Source organism: Urocitellus parryii, unplaced genomic scaffold (assembly GCF_045843805.1).
Source record: "Urocitellus parryii isolate mUroPar1 unplaced genomic scaffold, mUroPar1.hap1 Scaffold_43, whole genome shotgun sequence".
NCBI lineage: Eukaryota > Metazoa > Chordata > Mammalia > Rodentia > Sciuridae > Urocitellus > Urocitellus parryii.
Window position 1 is genome coordinate 3,173,626 of NW_027553833.1, and position 18,536 is coordinate 3,192,161.

The window sequence follows — 18,536 nt, forward strand, 5'->3', positions numbered from 1 at the left end:
CTTGAGCTCTCTGGCTCTACACCTGCGTGTTGCCGTGGAAACACCTCCTAACTCGCCCTGAAACCTGCTGACACGTACATGAATTGTACCTAATATGCAAAAACATGAAAGTCGTATGTGCTGACGAGGAAGCTGGTGTTTTGACCCATGGACACTCTGTGTGTTTAAGTCCAATTAAACGTAACTACCTCCTCAAACATCTGTCACTTATTTATGGAGAACATTCCAAACCATTCCTCCTGGGTTCCTAAATGTCCACTGTGTCTTTGCTCTCTGGGCACCTGTGGCAGCAGCTCACCAGAACTCACCCCCATCTCCCTGCAACCTAGTGGGTGTTGACCAGCCTGCCCCACCCACCCTCCCTGCCCCTATTGCCCCCAGTAGCCACCACCCTGACCTCACAACTTACCTATTATCATTGAATGTATGGCTCACAAGGGAAGCTGCAGCTTACCATAAAGGAGTCTTGTGGTCAGAAAGCCTGGACGTAACAAGGCAGGTTCCATCCGGTTCCCTCACCTGCACCAGCCCTGAGCAGAAAGGCACCCTGGAAACACAGCCCAGATGTCTCCTTCCAGACTCTGCAGTGGCTTTTCAATCTTGAAGTCATTCTGTCCATGAAAAATGCAGCCCTGATGGCCCCTGTGCCCAAGGCACATCTGTGGCAAGTAGGGGGTTGCTCCTCTCCTGGTCCCGGAGCAGCCCTGCCTCACTAGGGAGCTGGCACCCTAACTGAGGCATGGAGGCTCCACGCTCCAGAGAGCTCAGTGGCCCCTGCCCCTGGGTGCCCTGCCCCACCAGGAAATGCTCCCTAAGCACAGGACAGCCAGAGAGCTGTTTAAGTGGTCCCTGGTGTCCTCCTGGGCAGCACTCTCCAGCCCCAAGTGCTCCAGCAGCAGTGCCACAACCCAGGGGCTCACTAAGCCCAGCCAGTCTCGTGGCCAGCCTCACAGCTTCCCCAGCAGACCCAGCCCCTTCAGGTAGCCTGCCGCAGGAGACTGGCCCTGCTCCCAGGACTTTTCCCTCCTGCCGCCTGGGCTCTGCTGAACCGGAATTTTGGGCATTCACTTCTGGTGCTCTACATCCCTCACATTTCAATTCCCCTGGTACCGGGACAAACCTCCTGCTATTCCTGTGCCTAACAGTCTTCTCACGCTCCTGTGTTTAGACCTCGCCCCTAAGAGTCTTGCCCAGCTGTCCATCTGAAGCAAATCCCTCTGACCATGCCTTTTATTTTAATTTCTAGCACACCTCCAGACCCGATGTCTCTCCAAATCGTGTGCACTAGAAACAGGCAGTACCTCTCCTGACCAGACCAAGGAGGCTCACACCAGTACCTGGGTGCCCAGGAAACGGCAGATATGGGAGGAGACCCTGTGAAATGAAGGCGAGAATGAAGGAGAAAGCCAAGTGAGGTCCACAGAAATGCACTGAAGGCAAATGAATGCAGCAACAAGAAACAGGGACAAGCCCAGGCCAACAGGAAATGGCCTTAAAGTAAAGACTCACATTCTCAAATAGACAGTCAGCAACCATGCATGCATAAAATAGACCAAGCACACCCTGGGGATGGAAAGAGCTATTCTAAAAAGCTACTACCTAGGCAAAAAGGGCAAATGAAAGGTTCGATACAAGGGTCTACAGATTAGTGGAATAACCACCCTAAGAGGAGAAGAAATTCATAAAAATGGGAAAGATAAGAAAATTTAAAATCAGTAAATGTGGCCAAGAACATATAACCCGCAGGTGTTCCAACAGGCAACTCATTTCATGCTCCTCTTGCAGAGCAAATTTCTCTGTTGTTACGGGGGCAGCCAGGTCACCACAAGGCTCAACGAACTCAACCCAATAAAAGTTTCCTCCTCACCCGGTCCAGACCGAGCCTGTTAAGTAGTAGCTATCCATGAGCCAGGAAATGTAAGCAAGGTCACAAGTGTCCTTTAAATCACTTTAGGGTCTTCTTTAAACTACTTCCAAAATAGATGAGAAAGCAAAGGGTGGTAGTTAGCAGAAGGTAGAAACAGGGGAGCTAATTGGAAATCACATCAAGAGAAAAGGATTAATGGGACTAACTCTTAACAGGGCCACTGAGGCTGATGGGAAGCTAGGAATTATGGCTACAAGCGTCTCCAGCTATCTGGGATTGAAGACTCCTTGAGTGGTGCAGGCACACTAAGGTAACTCTGACCAGCTGCTGACCCTAGTGCCCACTTTATCATGGGATTGACTTGTAGGTGAAGCCCCCCCTCCCCTAAATAGGATGGCCACCAAGTTCCAGAGAGGTACCAAGTAAGGTCAAAAACCACCGCCCGATGTGAAGGAGTTAAACACCTACTTGGCAAAGAGTGCAGAAGGGGGTCCCCAGCTCTCTTAGTGAACATAACAGTAGTAAAATTGGGGACAGGATTGTCTCCCTTGATGTCCTCTGCCTGGAGATTCATATTCTCTCTCTCTCTCTCTCTCTCTCTCTCTCTCTCTCTCTCTCTCTCTCTCTCTCTCTCTCTCTCTCTCTCTTCCCCCCACCCCAGGCTCTCTCCAGCCTCAATTTGCTTGTACTTCACTTTCACTTCTAATAAAGCTCTCTCGCATGACTTTTGGTGTCTGACTTTAAAGTTTATTTCATCAAACACAAGAACCTGTTTTCCTGTGACACCCCATGAGCAGGGGCAGAGGAACCCCTAGGTTAGTTTTCCTGCAGGATGGGCTTCAGCCAGAGAATTGAGCATTCAGGCAGGGGCACCCCTGAGCATGGACGGACTTGAGGGCACCAGAGCTTGGTCACAGAGGGACACGTGGCTGTGAGGGAGGCCAGGGAAGACCACACGGAGTCCAGCTTGTTGCTGCGTGCTGCCTCTCCATGCTGTGCAGACCAAGCAAGCACCTCTGTGGACGTCCCAGGGAGCCAGCTGTCCCCAGCTTCTTCACCCCAACCTGCTTGGCAGTTGTCGCCTGGCAGGAGAAGGAGAGCAGGTTCCACCCTGCCTCTGCAGCAGGCTGACAGGAGCAGCCTTCGCAATGCTCCAATTGACCCATTCTGACCCACCTGGGGTGGTGACCACATGCTAAGGGGAACCTGGAGCGAGACCAGGAGCTACAGTCACGGTCCCTGCGCTTCAGCCATCACATGAAGGTCTTTAGCATCCCAAGGTCTATGATTTACCCACCCACTGTCACAGTCTAAATCAAGGACCACCATTTCTTGGGGGGACCAGAGAAATAACCCCCAATGGGCCTCTGTTCACCCCTGTGTCCAGCATGCTCTGCACTCTCCACCACAAGGGACAGAATGACAGCTGTGAACTGCTCACAGTCAGTCAGCACTCATTTTTCTTGAATGACAGACCACTTAATTGAAAAGCATGTATTTATTATAAATGAGACATGAACAGCGGTTGACTTCCCCCACGGAGGAACGTTTTACAGGAGGCTTAAGGACTGGCTGTCACTGAGAGAAACTGGGTGACACTGGTCCAAGGGCCAAGCCCTTACCTGGGGCAGGTGAGCAGGCACAGGGGACACCCAGTGTGTGAGCCTCTACAAAGTACAGACCTTCTTTTCCTCTAAAATAAGGAGAGAGTGGGGAAGACACCAAGAGAAATAAAGAGGGTGCCTGAGTGGAAGGTCACTGGCGCATGGGGTCCCAAGGGAGCAGTTAGAACCCAGTTTAGGGGCTCCGTCAGCCAGGACCCCAGGGAAAGAGAGCTTGCAAGACAGGCGTGACGCTCTGGTCTTATTATTTAGCCAGACACTACTGGTATTTTTCAGCATGCAGATTGGACTCCAGATGGGACCTGGCATGGCTGTGCAGGGAAGGAGCCATGCGCTCTGAACCTCAGCACTGGTTAGTCCTCTCAGGTCCCCTCCCGATTGTTCCAATAACCCTCTCATTATGGAAAATGTCTTCCCCAAGGGCTGATGTAGGTCCAGACACTTGGTTTACGCTCAATAAAATAATGTGCTGGGGGGGAGGGCCTGAAGTAGAGCAGCTGGCTGGAGAGGGGCCGCCCAGCTGGAGACCTAAACCCTGACCACCTGCAGAGTTGCTCCCTAGGCAGGCCAGCTGCCTCCCAGAGACAGCTCTCCTCCAAGGCTTGTCGCTGTCAAAGTGTAGTTCATGGACGTAGAGACAGGTTTGAGGATAGAGAGATCTACCAAGAGCATTTCTACAGCTGGCCGTCACTCACCTGTGCTGTCTCGGAGCACTGACTGTGCAAGAGTTGAGGATGTGGAGGCTGGGGAGAGAGGGTGCACTGGACTGGACAGGGACAGGGGGAAGGTGGTTAAGCTGCAGCTGGAGAAACTAGGAGTCCAGGGTGACTGTAGATGTCAGTAGAACACTGGGCATCTCAAAAAGCTGGAAGAAAGGACTTCAAAAGCTTTTACCACAAAGAATCGGCAGGTGTCTGGGGAGACAAACAAGGCACCCATGTAGGAAGCATCAACCCCCTCAGCATGTGCAATGCTTATGTTTTACCTATCAGCTAAAACAAAGTTAATTTAAAAAGAGAGACCAAGGGAGAGCCAGGGTTTACTGGTACAGAGGGCTGGTTGGAGGCCTCACAGCAAGGAGGTGAGCAGGCACTTAAGGCCCTTTGTTAAGGAAAATTTGAGGGACTTCAGAAGAACAGAGGAAACAGTAAAGGGGTGTCGACACTTGCTGGAGTAGGTATGGGGGTCTCCCTGCTTTCTGGCCACGACGCCCCCTCCAGGCATTTAAGGGGGGGGGTCTTCTCTGGATCTCCCCCTAGGAGCAGCCTGCCCTGGGGATGGAATTGATGGCCCCTCCTTTCCCCAAATTTGCTGCTTTTTTTCAGGCAAAGAACTCTGAAAAGGCTTCTTTCTTCAGCTTAAAAGAATCTCCATATCAAACTCTGGGGTTCACGTGGTTCCCCACACGTCCAAAAGGAAGATGATATTCAACTGAACAAAGGCAAATTAAACTTCACCACACACTGAGATGGGTAAGGGAAGAATAATCTCCACCAGTATTACATGTAACTTTTAGCCAACAATTAAATAAGAAGATGCAGGGGATGTGCCTGCAATTCACCTCCGGGTGAGAGGACTGTCCTTTAGAAGGTCTAGAGTTCCTGGGCACACTCATACACTGTCCTTGGAGAGGCTGCTCAGCCTCCAATCACCAGTGCTCCTCCTATGTGCTGTCTCCTTTAACTTGGCTTACTCTGATCTCTGACAGTAATTATCTGCCAGCAGATGAATCTACACAATAATGGGCTCCATCCAAGGCTTGGGTGAGCACCTGCTTCTTATCCTCCAAATCCATGAACATGTGCATTCCCCGCCCCACCCCACAATCTGAAGCTCCTTTAGAGTTAGTTTCACCTTTAATTTCAAATCTGTGGTCTTTTGATAATACAGCTGTCATAAATATATCCCTCATGTTTTTACAAGTGTTAGTATTTTTAGAGGCAACGGCCCTGTGGTAGAGAGCTTGCCTAGCTTGCCAAAAGGAAAGGAGGGCCAGCATTTTTAATGTTATTATTTGTTTTCGGTTAGCAACTTTAATCAACCATTAAAATGGTATAGAATATGTGCAATTCTATATTAATGGACTTAAAACCCAAATAAGATTGAGGTGAGCCCCAGGGCAGCAATGAAACCAGAATCCTCAGCCACACATCTGCTCCAGTTGAAGGCAAGCTGGTGCCGGCTCTGGGCAAAGAGGGTCCAGGGGAAGAGCTGTGGCCTCTGCAGCGCTGCTGCCACCAGATGGATGTGGGGACATGGGTCCAGAGGGAGCAATCAGAGTGACTCAGCAGGAGGTCTCCAGAAGACTTCTTATTTTTACTTATTCACTCACTTCTTGTAGTACTGGTTTAGGCAAGAGCTCTATCACTGAGCTACAACCCAGCCCCCCCCCAGGTCTTTAGATTAGAACAAACAGCACAGCACCTTTTTGTGTTGATTGACAAAGGTGTGGGAGAAGGCCTGGAGTAGTTTCCCTGAGGCACAAGAGAGGTGTTGAGGGTAGTGGAGAAGGCAGGTGGTGGGAAACATCCTAAAGCAGGCAGGAACAGGGTGAGTTGCAGGTGCTGGCGGGCATGCCTGCGGGTCCTCCTGACCACCAGAATGTTCCTTAAAAACGCATGATGCTGCCAGGCATGGTGACACACACCTGTAATCCCAGTGGTGCCAGAGGCTGAGGCAAGAGGATCGATGGTTCAAAGCCAGCCTCTGCAATGGGCAAGGACTAAGCTACTCAGTGAGACCCTGTCTCTAAATAAAATGCAAAATAGGGCTGGGGATGTCCTCGGTGGTCTTGAGTGACTCTGAGTTCAATCCCCACTACCCACCCCCAAAACGGGAGGGGTCTCATGAACATGGAAGGGAGACCAGTGATGAAGGGGACCCTGGGAAAGGGGGAGGGAGGAGGGATGGGAAAGGAGACCAAATTGACCCAGTTGTGCCTGGTGCATGTGTGACTACATCATAGTGAGTTTCCCTTTGTGGATAATAGAGTGCACCAATTAAAAATAAATTGACAGAAGGAAGACCGACAGAGCGAGGGGAAGAAAGGAGGTAGTGCGGGGACTGAAATGGAGCACATTATGTCATGCACTTGTGAATCCATCAAAAGGAACCCCACAAGTAGGTAAAAATTAAAAAGCAATATGTTATAAAGTAATTAACAATAATCCAAATGTCTAACAGTCTTTCATCAAACCCCGGTTAGTGTGGGGAAAGAAAATTAAACAGCACTAATCATTTTAATTTTCAAAATATGATTTTTAATTTCTAAATGATGATAATTCTGAACTAATTATTATAGTTACAATTTTTTTAAGAGAGAGAGAGGGAGAGAGAGAGAGAGAAAGAGAGAATTTTTTAATATTTTATTTTTTAGTTATCGGCGGACACAACATCTTTGTTGGTATGTGGTGCTGAGGATCGAACCCGGGCTGCACGCATGCCAGGCGAGCGCGCTGCCTCTTGAGCCACATCCCCAGCCCTAGTTACAATTTTTGTAAAATTCTGAACTGATAGCAAATCCACATTACTTCTCAAATACTGGATACTTAAAAGGTCAAAGAAAATGGTTTATGAAGGAAAAGACAGAAGAAAGACAAACAAAGACACCTTAAATTTTAAAAGTTAAAATAAAGGTAAAAAATAAGATGAAGAATTTAAGGGTAGGCACACAACGAGTGCTCATGAACCTGAGATCAGTAAGTACATTGCCTCCCACAGGGTGGATGTTTAATCCACAGAGGAATGTCATGGAGGGGCTTGAAAACACCTGCATTCAAGAAGCAGACACAGGAATGAACTAGATTGAAAAGAGTAGGAAAGAATTGAACTAGAAAAATTCAACACAATTTCAATTTTAAAACACCAAATTGGCAAAATAGGGCAGCTTTTGTTGATTTAAAGATCAAATCGACAACTGTGTATTGATACACTGAAATTTCAGGTCACTAGCAAGCATCACTTATATAAATCAAAAAATGTTAGGATTGATTGCACAAAATTGAAATGTACTCTTAAGAAGAACTGGATTGACGTAGGGGATCAGCAGAGCATGTCTCTTCAACATCAGTATTTTAAGCTGAGTGCCATGGGAGGGAGCTGGTGCAGGAAGGGCCTCTGTGTCCCCTTTGCCTGGGGCAGGACATGGCCCCAGCTGTGAGGGTCCTCTTGCCCCAACCACTAAGGACACCTTCCCCCTGGAGATGGCACAGGAGGAATCTATAGAGGGATCTGCCCGACTCTCCCTTATCTGCCAGGTATTTGCCTTCCCACAGTCTGCTGTTCCTGGAGGCCTGAAGTCTTCTCCCTTTTCCTTGTCACTTTAACAATTCACTAGTCTTATTGAAGGTGCACTGGAGGTCTGGGTTGCCTGTTTGAGGATTACTGATCCCCTGATCTCTTCCATGGATTATAAAACTCAGTGTAATGAACTCCATTTGTTTCCCTCATGTGAATCTAGATGTCTGCTGTAATGGGGTTTTGCAGCAGGGGAGAGAGATTGGGCTCAAATCCAGATATAAATATCGGACTGGAGAATTTAGAGAAGAGGAGCAGGGTGGTCAGTGTGGAGCGTTTCTAGGAAGAAACACCAAGATACACCGACTAAGTCAGTTCCACAGGATTCTCGCTGAAGGTAGGCTAGGGCAGCGGCCAGGCCTCCCCCAGGGGTGGAGGATGATGAACCTGATGCAAACAGTGCCTTGCCCAGAGGGTGTCCCTGGTCGCCCGCAGCAGGTTGCTTGCTAAACTTGGACAACGCAGAGACTGGAATGGAAGCTGAGTGTTGGTCCCTTTGGGAAAGAGTTCAAAGGGGCTGAGTGCAATTTGGCCAGCAAGAAAGTCCTGATCAAGGAGAGGTGCAGCCTGAGTTTGGCACTAGTTCTACAAATCCATCTTAGGTTTCTCGGAGCAGAATATGCAAATATGAAAAAAGTTGTAATCTTTCTTGTAGAAATTTAAAGTTAACACAATTGACAAAAAAAAAAAACGGGGAAGGAAGAGTAGTTTGGCTGGCTGCAATGCTTACTTGTCACAAATACATTTAATGTAAATATTTATATTTTGTAAAATAAAAAGTATATACATTTTCCCCCCAATTCCAAGCACAGGCTGATTTTAAAACCCACAGAATTTCCTGGGAGAACTGCCTTGGGTTACCCCTAAGTATGCCCCTCTGGCCCACCTGCTTTAGGGCCACCTAGAGATTCTGGGATGAAGGGACTCTCCAGCCCCACCCCACCGCTGACCTTCTGGGAGGAGAGGAGTCCTGAGATGCAGTTGAACCCAAGTGGCCAGTAACTTAATCAGCTACAGGGTGAAGCTTCTGGGAAACCGAGGCAGCACAAAGATTCTCTTCAAACCTCGATTCTTGTGATTAAGTTAATCTCAGACCCAGCACTCAGAGTAGCAGGCATGAGTTCATTACAAGGGATGGGAAAAGGGACTGTCAAGGGAGAAAGAGAGAGGGTCCTCTCAGAGAGAAGAGGGACAGTGTGCCTCTGCTTCCCTCCAGTATTGTTGGAGGATTCCCAGGGAACTTTCCAGAGAATCCAGAAAACTCCTGACTTTTGACCGACAGCAGGATGATATCAGACTTTCAAATCCCCACTGTCATGACTACTCTAGGTCACTTTGGCCCAAGCTGACTCGTTCTGAGTAAGGGTCACAAAAGTCTCCCCCTTCAGGGTGACTCTGTTGTTCTTATCAGCATTTCAAGGCCTGCGTTTCCTCTGCAGATAACAGAAATGTGACATATCCTGTCCACTTAGGCCAGGCAGGGCTGCAGGGAAATTGTTTTTTGAAAGTAAAAGTATTCAGGGGTCAGCAGAGTAGGCCCATTTTGTAGAATTATTCCCTTAACCTCATGTTTCCCGCCAGTCACATCTGTCTGTCCCTTATCAATGTATTTTAAGAAAATTATAAAACTATAAGTTAGGGGATTTCCCAGCATTATCTACCAAACAGTAATAGAGAACACATCAGTCTGAGGATCCTGAGAACACCAGACCATCATAAACCCTCTGTGGTCACCAGAATGATGTCCTTCCCACACCAATCATCCAGGTTCCTTTGAAGAAGAATTTTGGGACCCACTCTCCAGATGGGCCAAATTTCCCCCTTGAATATGTATCCACTTTCCCAAATAAGTCTGTCTCTGACTAACACATGCTGAAATCCTTCTGAATCAGATGGATGGAGAGCCTCCCTGGTCCTGAGCTGAGGTCTCCTCTGCAGGAACATTTCCCACTTTCTTTTGGTGATAATGTAACCATGAACAGTGAGCAATCATCTGTTTAACAGTGATACAGTGGATCTAATGCAGAGAAGAGAATATTAAAACAGATGGTTACATTTCAGTGTAATCTGAGAATATAATTTCATGACACTACACTGTGAACAGAATTGATCTGAGATTCATCAGGATTCTAATTAGAAAAGCTGAAACCACAAAGCTTAACACAAGATCACAGGAGAACATGCTCATAACTTGGAAGCCTAAAATGGTCAGTTAGGACACAGAAAGCAAAATATTAAAATGATTCATAATTCTAAACTCATCAAAATTATAAACCCTGCTTGTCAAAAGGTCCACTAACAGATGAACAGGTAAGACTTAGCATGACCAAGGACTTAGCACACAACTTCCTGGGCTTCCCTGTCCCCAACTCTGAGGTCATCCTCCTTCCAGTCCCCAGCTGCCCACCAAGCCCTACCACAGCCTCTCAATCTCACCTTCAAAGCCAGGCTTATTATACAGTAGGAATAAGGACAGAGACATACAGGGAGTAAATAACTTTGTCAGTTCCATAAAGTGGTCTGATTTTTACTAGACCAACAGGATGCCGGTGCTGCACTTACTCGATTTCCATTAAGTTCTTTCAGACATTGACATCACCACCAAGAGGCACAAAACTAGTCAAAATCTGCATGCAACAAGTAGGACAGGCAGAGCGTGGCTGGAGTCCTGCGTGAGTGCTCATGGGGTGGGAAGGGGGGACCCTGTGGCTGTGGGAGACACTGCGGGCTCCAGCCTGCAACTTCTCAGGAAGGGCGGTCATCAGAGGCTCACTCCTTAGGTTCACCAGGAATGCAGGCATTAAAACCAGCCTCGCATCGCAGTGAGTGCGAGCAAAGCCGTAAATAAGCACAGGGACTTTCCCGTGAAGTTTTTGTTTGTTTTCATTTTTTCCTAATCTTTGAAAAGAATCCTCATCTTTACGGTTGGACTAACGAGCAACCACTTCCGAATCCTTTGTCCTTTCTCTCTGGGACACTTGCGTCCCTCCTCTGAGAAAGACCAGAGAAGATAAAAGCAGGGTCAGTCAGTGTCAGGTCGGCAGAGTCCGCCCTCGGTCTTGGGTCTGAGAGTTTATTAAGCAGATGACAAGTCCAAATGAGCAGGTCCAAGTGGATGTTCCGCGCCAGCAACTGGAGAAATGACAGGACCTGAGCTGCGAGGACCTGCCGGGCGCACCGCGGTGGTGCTGGAGGTACCACCCTCGGCGACCTCCGGCTTGGCAGGCAGAGGGTGCACGCTCCGCGCTGCCGCTGCGACCAGGTGACCCCACCCAAGTCACAGGGGCGCCGGGCACAAGCCGCCCGGGCAGCAGAGACCCTCAGCGGACCTGGCCCCGCGGGCCTCGCTGGGGACGGCAGCGGGCTCTAGCACGGAAGCACGAGCTTGTAGTCTTGCTCCAGGGTGTTGACCATGGGGCTGGCAGTGGAGGTCCTCAGCAGCGCGTACTCCATTTCCTGGGAGCCCCTGGACCGCCCCGGGCGCCGCGAGGCATGGTCGAGGTTCTCGTAGCCGTCGTCGTTGGAGCTCAGGGAGGGCAGGCGCAGGGGCGGGTGGCTGATGACTGTGTAGCACACCTCCTCAGAGCCGGGTTCCTGCACCGGGAAACCACAGGCCTGGGTCACACACGCACAGTCGCCCCAGGGTTCTCACCCCAGGACCCCCAGGCCCGCTCCCAGGGGCATCGGGGACCTGCCCTAGCAGGCACCGTGCCCCAAGGCACTGCCGGGTCTGTGCCTGCTCGTCTCCAGTGATGAGGAGGGAAGGACATTACCCTCGCGGTCACACATTGAGATGCCACGAGCAGATCATTAACCCGAGGTTTTTTTATAAGAGAAAATTCCAATTATAAAATTAGAATTTCAACATATTTTCAATTGCATGGATAGTAAAGAAAAGAAAAATCAGACGTTAATATATACAGATCAAACCAATGAGATGCTTGTGATGTAGTTTCAAAAGGAAAAACTTTGTCCACATTATTGGTTTCTATCATGTTCACAAGCATGAATGCTAATTCCCGGGTACAGAGATAGGCAGAGATGTGGACGCTACACAGAAAAAGGTCTGTGGTGTCCAGATCATAAGTGCAAGTCTCTCTGATTACACCTGTTTTGTTTTAAGAGCTTTAACACTTAAAACATTAAGTCTCAGAGAAAATTGGACTATAACAATAACTTTCTAATCTTCTAAATCAGTTAAAATTTTCAAGTTTTTATTTCCTTCCATTTGTCCATTAATTTAATTACCAATTAAATGATTTAAAATTGAAAAGATTTATCTAAGTCCACTCAGAAATTGCAAGTACTTGAATAAGATCATCTGTATTTTAACATTTATCAGAAAAATTAAATGAAACCTAATTTGGGGTTCATCCTGATGATTTTTAATTACCTGATTAGAAGTGGATAGAAATTCTTTACCTAGAGGATAAAAAAACAAAAGGAAAAGAATGTGAGACTTTTGGGCCACCACCACAGTAGCAGAAGTGTAGGTAGAGCTGGTGGAGAAACTGCAGAACCTGGTGCCCACACTTCTGACTCCCCTGAAAGCCCAGGCTTCCCCTGAATGGCAAGATCGAGAGGCAGGCCATCCTGCATTCTATGTAACTGGCACACACCAAGTCTGCTGACCGAGATGGACACTGGCTATATAAAGTCCACAAACACCAAGGCAATGAAGTACAGAGCATAAAGAAGAAGCCATGAGGCTGTGAATGTAAGACATAAACTCTATAAGAGTACCACAGGATAAGCATGATTCTTAAAGAGGAAAAGTCATGTAAGAGATAGGTAGATACACAATAGCAAGAGTAACTATTCCAAATTAAATACAAATATACCCTTCAGGTTGATTCTGTGAACCTGAAGTAATTTGTATACAAGGAAATTGAATTCAACTTGTAGTAACTTGGCATCCACTACTACCCATTTTTTTTAAAATAAACAAGCTCCAACTAGGGAATTCAACAAATACTGAATAAAACAACCATCCCAATTCATAAGAATAAAAGTGACCGATTCTGAAACCTACAATCTAATTTGCTTGACAGCTAATCTTACCAATTACTGGGCATACTAAGCAAATTGAATAGACTCTGTTGAACAAAATAAGCTAAGAATTTCTTTTTAAATTTTTTTATTTTAATTTTTTATATATGACAACAGAATGCATTATAATTCATATTATACATATACAGTACAATTTTTCATATATCTGGTTGTACATAAAGTAGAGTCATGTCCTTTGTATCTTCTTACGTGTACTTAGGGTAATGATGATCATCGAATTCCACCATCTTTCCTGCCCCTATGTCCCCTTCCCTCCCCTTTTCCCCTTTGCCCTATCTAGAGTTCATTTAATTCTCCCATCCCCCACCCTTTGCAGCATATTATGAATCAGCATCCTTAAATCAAAGAAATCATTCAGCATTTGTTTTGGGGGATTGGCTAATTTCTCTTAGTTGCAAATGCCATTTACCTACAAATGCCATGATTTTATTATCTTTTAAAGCTGAGTAATATTCCATTGTGTATCTATACCACATTTTCTTTGTCCATTCATCTAGTGAAGGGCGTCTAGGTTGGTTCCACAGTTTATCAATTGTGAATTGTGCTGCTATAAACATTGATGTGGCTGTGTCCCTATAGTATGCTGTTTTTAAGTCCCTTGGGTATAGATCGAGGAGTGGGATAGCTGGGTCAAATGGTGGCTCCATTCCCAGTTTTCCAAGGATTCTCCATACTGATAAGCTAAGAATTTCTAATAGCTAACTGTTCTTCACAAATAAAAAGTCATGTCCAATGCATTGATTTCAAATAAGGTGTGCTACCTACATACGTTCATTTAATCATGTACCCTTATCAATGTAGCCATATGTGATTGTTTAGCTAGATAAGTGTGTTTCAGTTCCCTCCTGTTTTATGATCATAGGCTGCCTATGTGCAGTTCTAGAGACAAGTGTGAATGGCATGAAGAAATCATACTATTGGGTGAAGTGTTGCTGTTGGTGTTGAAATTCCTACAATATTGAGGAACAATTGTATAACTTTCATAGTCAAAGGCCACAAAGTTGTTCTTGAAGAAGTTAAGGATGCACCATCTCAAAATATGCAAAAATGATAAATTGGTTATTTTAAGCTAAATTCACGAGGAGCGATACCTGTGGAAAGGGCTGTTTGTCCTGACTTTCCCTCTGCAGCAAGCCTGACAGATTATTTTGAAGAGGGTATCATCCTTGTGCTAAGGTGGGACAAGAGCCAAAATGACAAGAGCCTGGTAATGGGGCCACACTGAAGGAGAATAACATGTCCACAGAGGCCCTGTTCCATTCACCCTCCAAACATGCATCCAGGTAACATCCCTAGAATGTGCTACCACAGTCCAGAGCTCCATCTGCTTGTTGCTCCTCCACAAATGCATTGCTATTTGTCTAAAAATCACAAAACCATCTTGCTTTGGTTATTCTTCAACTCCACTTTTTGGTGAAGGTCTCTACGTGTAAAATTTGTGAAACTTCTATGCTAGTCTCTTTGTCAACTTCATATTAATTTGATTCCTATATCCAGCCTAAGAGCCCACATAAAAACCCAGGAGGGCTGCAAGTGTAGCTCAGTAGTGGGGCACTTGTCTAGCATACATCTGGCCCTGGGTTTCATCCCCAGACCCGGGAGAGACAGAGAAGCCTCAGGAGTGGAGGGAGGGATCTGGCCCCCCACATCCCACTTGCCCAGAAAACAGGCTGACGGGGCTGCCCCACCGCATAAGGTTTCCCTAGGAGATGCATCCAGAGCTTCCCTGTCCCTGGGTTGTGGCCTCTCCGACTCTGAAGGCCAGCAACACAAGACATCAAGGGCTGGGCCAGTTTCACCCTGCTGCCTCACTTTGCCATCTTTCCTTCCCTGTCCTCCCACCGTTTCAGGGCCTGTAGTCACAGGTGCTGACAACCAGAACCTGGATATAGAGAGTGTGCAGGAGAGTGGGCATTTCAAAGTGAACATATGAATGTAGCTGCTGAAATGGCAAAAAAAGTCTTCCTCTCTCCAAGTCCAGGAAATACACACTAATGAGTATTGCATTGCTTCTTGAAATGCAAACTGAACTTGATTTAAATAAATCCAATTATCCAAGTATGCCTTGAAAGATCTTTTCTGCAGTTCAACACAAGTGCAGCCAAGCTGCAGAAGCTGGTGTGAAGGATGCTTTAAAGGAAGAAATGCCCAAAGATTTGAGAGTCTGGGCTGAGTTCTATCACGTGGTTTAGGTTAGAGGTTCAGCAGATACCATTAACATTTAAAAATGGGACATAAGCAGCTTACAGTTCAGAGCACTTGGGGCAGCAGGCCTACCTGAACCGGAGAGCTCACAGCCTAAACAATTGTTCCCATGGGGCATTATAGAAAGAATGGAGAGTATGGCCTATTTGTGATCCATGTTCTTCCAGAGCATGGAAACATAGGACATGGTATTATCATGGCTTTCAATTTGTGACTCAAGGCCTGAGTGAAGGGCCAAGGAAACTGTTTTGAAGGTCTGCTTTGCACCGTAACCCCTCCTTAGGGTAGTGGGACAAATACAGTTGTTCCTGGATCTGTTTCATCAGGGTTGAAAAGGCCCATCAACATACCCTGTGAATTTCTCTAGGACTGGACATTGTAGGGAAGATAGCCACCAGTGCCCAGTTGGGAGCAGCATCACCCTGCCTGTCCTGCAGCAGGATGACCTCCCTGCAGAAATCAGGAAGGTGACTATACAAAGATGTGAGATTAATGACTTTGGTTGCCTCCCCTGTTAACTTCCCTTGTTTTGACCTGTGCAAAGATGGCTGGGTCTAAGTTTTCACAAACACTAGATGGAAACCTCAGTGTAGATGAAGCCTCTTTCCTGGACCCAGCAAGACATGCAAACGTCTAATATGCACTTGCTCTCAAATGCAGGGAGCCAGCCCCGCTTCCCTGGTGTGCACCACAGGCTCCATCAGTTTCCATCTTTTGGTCAAAATCTGACTTCCAGGAAGGCTGCCCTTTCCATCTCCACATTCCTGATGGTCCACAGCCCTGAGGACAGAGGCGACAGATCCAGGAAGAGAGGAATCAAGCTCCTTAGCTGACTTCAAGCCCTGATGCCCACGGAGAACAGGGACCTACCCTCCTGGAAGGTTCTTCAGGCTTCATCCCCTGAATTACTTCAGGATGGACACATCAAATCAAGCCTGTCTGTTCTCTTTACAAAAGCATTGCACTATCTGGTGAGCCCTTTAGTAAGCCATGCACCAGCTGAAGTTAGGTCCAGAGTGAGAGGTTCTACCTTAGTAAAATGCAAAATGTGGATCCATTAAAAATATCAATACAATGTGTGGACTTGGGGGCTGGGCTGTGGCTCAGCAGTAGAGCACTCGCCTAGCATGTGTGAGGCCCTGGGTTCAATTCTCAGCACCACATAAAAATAAATAAATTAAATAAAGGTATTGTGTCCAACTACAACTAAAGAATAAATATTTAAAATAAAATGTGTGAACTTGGTGCCAAGGTGTATTTTAGCAGTAGATGCTTTGCCTAGCGTGTGAGGCCCCTGGTTCAATTCCCAGGACTGGGGTGTGTGTAGGGGGTGTGAATAAAATAACTGAAGGATGGACCACTAAGGAACACCACAATTTCAGATTGGACCCAAGACAGTGCAGTGGGGGAGGGTCCCAAGGTAGTGTGACCTCAGAGGGAAGCAGCTTCAGGAGAGAGATGTTGAGTCACAGCAGAGGGGCAAGAGACAGGGCAATCAGGATCCAGACTGAGGTCACCAGCTGGACCTGGCAGAGGTGTGACATGAAACATGGGTACAAAAGGCTTTTGCACCATGGTCCTTACGACCACACTGGCACTTGAAATCACTGTCAGGTGACACTTCCCATGCAATGACCATGGGGATTCCTGCTTGGGGTGGCAGTGGTATCTGCTGGCCCAGTGCCCCAGGCGTAGGGAGTGGGAAGAGCAAAGCTCCCCATGGCCAGAGGCAAGACGCAGGAGGAGTCCTGCAGGTGAAGAGGGGAGAGCTTGTCCCCAGTGCGGGCTCCAGCTGCAAGTGAGGGAGCTCTGGGCCCCAGCAGTGCTTGTGGCCGACACTGCGGGAAACCAGGCTTGCATGTTCCCGCTCCTCTCTGCTGGCTTAACGCATTATCACAATGTGCACATACATCAAACCATCACCCACAATTTTTTATTTGCCAGTTATACCTCAGGAAAAAAATGAGTGAATAGAAAAAAACTAGAGTTTTCTTTACGACATAGCTGTCCTCAGGGACTGAACACCGTTATTCTTTTTTTTTTTATTGAATCGCATATTTTATTTTATTTTATTTTATTTAATTTTTTTATTGTTGGTCATTCAAAACATTACATAGTTCTTAATACGTCATATTTCACAGTTTGATTCAAGTGGGTTATGAACTCCCAATTTTACCCCGTATACAGATTGCTGTATCACATCAGTTACCCTTCCATTGATTGACATATTGCCTTTCTCGTGTCTGATGTATTTTGCTGTCTGTCCTATTCTCTACTATCCCCCCTCCCCTCCCCTCCCCTCCCCTTTTCTCTCTCTTGAATAATTACATAATTACTACCCTCAATGGTGTGGCAGGTGGAGTAAAGAAAAAAGAAAAATATACTTCTCATCACCAGTTGGCACTATTTAAAAACAAATATATATTTTAAAACGATAACATATATATTAAAATCCATTGGTTTTTGGCTAATCACCTTCCAAGTAAGTTTATGAAGTGTTGCTCAAAATAAATCAAGCACAAATATTACTGTGATTTGAATAATAGTGAGGTCTGGTTTTGAGAAGGCAAGATTTTGAACAGCTGCCTCCATCACCAAGGGACCATCCATACCCTGGATGATTAGGTTTACCTTTCTGCTATCAAAGACCTTAGAAAGCAATGACTTACCATTCTTATCTTGACATTGAGTCTCTCCTTCAACCATGGCCACTTCCTGCCTGCAAGGAAAGAGATAGTGAAGAGCCCCCCCCATCTCCTCTGATCCTCCCACGCCCTTCCCGGAGGCAGTGCAGTTAGGAGCCTGTCTCCCCAGCCCTCAGAAAAGTGGGGGATTCCAGGAAAGGGTGGGAACCACAGAGTGCCCCAGATGGGAGTCCCAGGACTTACCATCACCACACCACACATTGCCACACACAGGGAGAACACACATAAGTGGGGGCAATGAGGACAACTCCAGGGAGACTGGCCATTTACCTCTCTGCTCCTCATGATGGGGCTGCAAATCCTAAAGGTGCTGAGAGGGCCCACAAATTCTCACAGACTTACAGCGGCACACATTAGAAAGTGTGGGCCGGCAATGAGAGAAGTGGAGGTTGTCCTCACGGGGACACCGAGAGAAGGCCTGGGGACGATGGGCTGCCAACACATCACCTTTATTCCCTTTCCACCCAGCCCCCTAAATCTAAGAGGAAGTATGGAGGCAGCCGAGACACTACCTGTGCTGATCTTCACCTCAGAGGCAGCCAGCGCTCATAGAAGAGAGGTGCAGAGATGGGGGGGTGCAAAGGAAGAAGTGCTCAAGAGCAGCCGGCCGAAGGAAGCCAATCCCAGCGCTCGCCCCTCCACACCCTCAGACAGACAGACAGACACACACACACACACACACACACACTCGAGCCGAGACTGAAGCTGGAGAATGGCGTGATACTCACACAGCTGTGAATATAAAAATATGATCTGAGAATCACCAAAAAA